Below are 6,000 nucleotides of genomic sequence, written 5' to 3'. Positions count from 1 at the left end.
AGACCGAACAAGTAGAAAAACAAACTTTGTGTCTGTGGCCAATAAGCAATAGTCTAGCGATGCATTGTAACCGTAACACTCTGGGATATTTAACCATAATGACACACAAGTTAAATTTCAAGTGGTATAGATGACACAGCTCGGCAAAAAAACAATAACACACGTTTAGCAACATGGGCATGGAGAGGAGGCAAAATATTATATAATAAAATATTCAGACAACAAACAAAATCGTAATACTAATTAACAACGCTTTTTAATAGACATCTGTTTCGGTTGTCATCAAATGCTAAGATTTTTATACCACAATCAGTAACCAAATCTGTTAATACTAAGAAGGTTGATTATCGGTGGTTTAGAGAAGAAGGTTTCTTTCAAGTAGGGATAAACACAAAAATAACAATTGATCAGTGCAACTACAACAGTTCAACATAATATATTTATCAAACTGTTGTTTAAAAAAAAAAATTGATAGATCAACTTTAGAGATGAACTTTTAGAGAGTTCAAATAGTGTCACTTTAAGGGAAGGGTTACATTGGAGTAGGTAGCACTCCTAATGTAACGGCATTACAAACTATTCATATACTAGCATCAACAATTAATAAAGCAACAGGTAACAGTGGACTAACACTCTTAATGTAAGGGCATTACAAACTGTTCATTACTAGCATCAACAATTAATAAAGCAACAGGTAACAGTGGACTAACACTCTTAATGTAAGGGCATTACAACTGCTCATTACTAGCATCAACAATTAATAAAGCAACAGGTAACAGTGGACTAACACTCTTAATGTAAAGGCATTACAAACTGTTCATTACTAGCATCAACAATTAATAAAGCAACAGGTTACAGTGGACTAACACTCTTAATGTAAGGGCATTACAAACTGTTCATTACTAGTATCAACAATTAATCAAGCAACAGGTTACAGTGGAGTAACACTCTTACATATGTAAGGGTAAATACACTTGCACATGTAACGGTCTTACTCCACTGTAAACTATGCATACTAGAGATAGTAAAAGACTAGATAAAAGGGATAAATTAATAAGAAATAAAAGTCATGCTAAGGCAATACAATAGTACTTATCAATATGCAACGACATTTCACATTACAGCTAATGTCGGTTATGTAACAGCATGACCAAGAATTACAGGCCAAAGTTTGACAGCAACAAGAAAACATTTTCACATATGACAACAACACTTCTCAGAGTGCATTTTAAGTCTATTAGCCTGTTAAACAGGAACTTATTTTCAGGCAGGTAAACTTAACTATATTCACACATTGAATGCACCCCAAAAAGTTCAGGTGGTTTTTCAAGACCTGACTGAATCAAGATAACTCTCAATAACAAAGATAACTACAAATGGGGTCTAAGGACATTTCAGCAGGTCAAATGGACACACCCACTAATAATAAGTTTTATCAGGTTAAAGATTCAAATGGGGTCTGCGGCCATAGACCGGTGGTTTACAAAATGTATGACAGTACCCATGCCTCGATACATGGCACTTTACAAAGTCTTTTCATCGTGCTTTTTTAAGGTTCACTCTCCAGCTGATTGTAAAAGCTCTACGTTGAGGTACCTGAACATTTAATGACTGTCAAATATGTTACTTGACATTCAGTGTAGTAAAAACATAGTTTCAATTACTCGGTACATAAATTAACTATTTTTTTGGTTAAACACACTGCACACTATTGTCAACGACCAAATCTTCTCACATGCTGTATCTGAAAATATACAAAACAAAACAAACCTGTGAAAATTTGAGCCCAATTGGTCGTGGAGGGTTCCGAGAATAATTGACGAAAAAACACCCTTGTCACATAAAGTTGTGTGCTTTTAGATGGTGCATTTAGAGACCTTATTAATTCGAAATCTGAGATCTCAAAATCAAATTTTTGGAAAATTAATTCTGTCTAGAAACTACTCTACTGCAGAGGAAGCCGTTTCTCACAATGTTTTGTACCATCAAGTTCTCCCCATTACTCATCATCAATTTAATGCCAATAATTATTTTCAGTAGTTTACCAAGGTGTCCACTGCCTTTCACTTTACTAAATTACCTACAGTACAAATAAAGTTTACTTCAAAGAAAATTTAGTGTTCTTTAATTACACTATATGTCCTCCAAGGGAAATTTACTGTAGTTTAATAAAAGTATGTACTTCAAGGAAAATTTACAGCACTTGTTTTACAATATGTAATTCAGGGAAATTTACTATACTTTCATTACAGTATGTACAGAAACACCTTTACAATTTTAAATCACACTTTCACGTTATTTTCAAAATTAGGTTTGATTATTAAAGTCACTGTATTTTGTGTAAAATTGCTGTTTTAATTCTATGAATTTAATATTATTGTTGGTTTCTTTCTAAAGGAATAAAATAAGTGTCTTTGTTTCAAAACAACAGGTCATCAACAAAATTTGTTTCCTTTATGTTTTGATAATGTATTGTTCTTTCAGTCCTCAAATTTGGACACTTTGAAAAGCATCAACACCATTTACTGACTGTTTTGGAAAACTTCACATTTGGAAACAATGTTTTTCACCTGTTTCCTGTCAACTTGAAACTTTTAATGATCGAGCAGCAACTTTGCTTTTGTTTATGTTTTCAGGACTTACCAAGTAAATCAGATTACATAATGCTGCTTCTTATTATAATAATTTTTATTTTATTTTTGTTACTTTTTTTAATTACTAATATTTGTTGACATGTTATATTTCGACCTTTTGGGTGTAAAACTTGTATTCAGTTTTCGGCCTGATATATACTTACATCAGTTTATTTCACATTTCATATTTCATTCATGTTCTATTTGCATTTAAAACAACGCAAACAGTTATCTCTGATGCATTCATTTACAATGCCTTGTAGCTAGTCTAACAATACTTTAATAATCAGTACCCACAAAATGCAAGGACTGGTATAAAATACAAGTCTACTTTCAAGCGCCACCCAGACTTCGCGTACGTTTAACGAATGTACAAATGGCTTGAGCCCATGCTTTTTCTTCCAGGAGTATCTCGACATTGTACACTTGTTTCACGGATTGTACAATACAAGCTTTTTTGTAAGAAAGGATCTACAGATAATAATATAGCTTCTGTCCCAAGAAGTAGTCAATAAGGTTACTTTCTACTTTGATACTTGAGCCTATTTTATGTCGTTTCAACAGTGTTTGTGACCTTCATGTTCGTGCTCATTGACATTGAACTGGTGTTGTGACCGGGCCACTGCACACATGGGAAGTTGCATCGTTGTTTGGAATTCTTCACTTTCATCGGTAAGTGTGTTACTATTAATGTACTATACTTAGAATACGTAGGACTAGGTTGTAGGTGGAAGCTCACAGACTTTTAGGCAATGAGAACGAAAATGATAGATTTGCGTCCACCGCCCGCATGCTCTGAAAGCTACCGCCGAAAAATTTAATTACTTTCACAAAATTTCATTAGTTTCACAAAAAAGGCTATGCATCATCACAAATGTTCAAGTTAAAATCATCAAACAAGGGTAAAAGGTTGTATTTACGCATTTTAGTATTGTCATTGCGATCATTCTGTTTGCAGTTAAACACGCATAAGATCTGCTGCCGTTCATCTGTCGAGCACAATCGACAAATTTGCCCCACAAATATTCTGCGCAATTTTTAATTTGCGCTATGCAGAATAGGCAAATTTGTGTATCGAGCTCCACTTTGCGCAATTTGAAGATTGCGCATCTTCGTGTGCAAAATAATGAATAAAGAAAAAAGAAAAAAAGCCTCATGTCCTTTCAAAAATGCCCGGACGCAAATCTAAAACTTTCATTCTCATGGCCTTAAACAAATAAATAAGGGGAGTCCAAAAAAAAATTTGCAAACGTTAGCTCATATTTTATAAAATGAAATTAAAAACAGGATTCCAAATTGGATTGGGTTGGCATTTTTATCTAAGTTTCGTCTGTTTGATTGCGGCATGATTTTAAATTTTCATACCTTAATATGTAAAAGTGGTGCATCAGTTCATCGTAGTCATGATAATTTGTGTTGGTTTTTCAAGACATTTATGCCAAAACACAACCCCATGAAGTAGGCAGCCCCATGAATACCCACTGACAACAGTAGGCATTAAAACTAAGATCATGGGTCACTTTTTGCCATTTTGTCAGTTTCATGAGGACAGTAGCTGACTGAGAATCACAGAAGAAAAAAAAAAAACAACGGTTTAAGAGCAACATTGTAAACATAGCCCACGATTTGTCACAGGTACTTCTAAAAAACTACAGTAACTATAAAGCTCCCCGTGAGAGAGCCTTATAGTTTCTAGAAGTATGTCACTCTGTCTTCAATTAGAAACTTCAATAATGGACAGACTCCTTCTAAGTTCTATAATAAATAGAGACAAAGCTGCAGGATATGTTTCTTTTTCAGTACTTCAAGGAAGCAGCTTCATGTAACACATATTCTAATAACTTTTAAGGTTTTACATTTGACGGAATGGACAGAACTGTGAGGTCCTAATCAATCATGTGTTTGGGGAGTACTTGAGTACAATCAATAAGAAAGCTATAATGCATAAACTTACAACTATGCTTTTTCGTGTCCCCTTCTAAAAACCCTTTTAATCCTGTCTTGCTAGGAACTTTATAATGTGCCGGTGTTATTTGTACATATTATAATGAAATTCATCTGAATGACTACATATTAAAACAATTTTGTTTTTCTCTCTCTCTTTCTTTAATAGTTCAAACTACAACTTCTCGGATTCTTCCTCGACTTGCTGTCATCACAGAAGGCCACAAGCATGGTGAAACAGAGTGACAATGTCACCTCATAGGCTAAACACTCCAAAAAGAGATTGAACCTGTTGTGTCGGCAAATGTACCCTGTAGGGATGTAAGCAATTGACCAGTCCGTTGGGACAGTTTCTTTTCCTCTTTTTCGGCCAATTGTGTCAGTTCACCTGACGGGACAAAAAGTGATTGACGGGACATAATACGACTGACGGGACACTATTTCAAGACGTCACATTATTCTCTTTACTAAATATCAGTAAACAAAAATGGTTTTTGTTTTTTAGTTCAGGCGAATTGGATAGTAGATACATTTAATACACTGGACACCTTTGGTAATTGTCGAAGACCAGTCCTTTCACTTGGTGTATCTCAACATACGCATAAAATAATAAATCTGTAACAATTGGAGCTCAATATTTATCGAAGATAACAGACAATAATGGAAGAAAAAACAGCAAACGTTGTGTTTTTTCAGATTCTTTAATTTAAGACCTCAGCTGAGGTCTCAAATTCAATTCTAAATATGTTGCTTCACAGGGAGCTGTTTCTCACAATGTTTTATACTATCAACAGATCTCCATTGTTAGTTACTACTAAGTAAGTTTGTATGCTAACAATTAATAATTTTGAGTAATTACCAATAGTGTCCAGTGCCAGTACAAAAACAAGGATATACTTCAGTAAATATGGATTTGTGAAGAATATATGACGATCAAAACCCACCGCAGAAAAATGTATGCTGCCATGGAATGTGAATCTGTTGAAATTGGGGCTTTCTTGCAGGTAAAATTTGAGTTCTGAAGCTTTGACATTTTTCGGCCCCAGAAATGGACCCTGATATCCAGGACATCACTGTAGTACAATACGAAAGTGTAAGGCCTCCAGGGCTAAGTTCACAGGGAACTTGGATGGCCCAACGTTGATCACAGAGACCGACGCTCAGAGTGAGCTCACTGGGGTTGACAAGTGCTTGTTCATTATCAGTTGAATAGTCCACCTACTTTGGAAACTTGAATGAGACAAAGCAAAACAGTCGGCGTGCTAGTGCGTGCGTTTTGGCCTTGATAAATTTGCTAGTGCATCGGTCCTCCGAGGAGTGCATTTGGGAAGACAGGTTTGTTGAAGGTATTTCAATTGGATTTGAGAAAGTGAGGCAATTAAAGAGTTTTTTCACATAGAGCTGTGTGTCAGAGTCCCCTCAT

The sequence above is a fragment of the Asterias amurensis genome, chromosome 21, assembly GCF_032118995.1.
Source record: "Asterias amurensis chromosome 21, ASM3211899v1".
Taxonomy (NCBI): Eukaryota; Metazoa; Echinodermata; class Asteroidea; order Forcipulatida; family Asteriidae; genus Asterias; species Asterias amurensis.
This window is presented reverse-complemented; position numbering follows the sequence as displayed.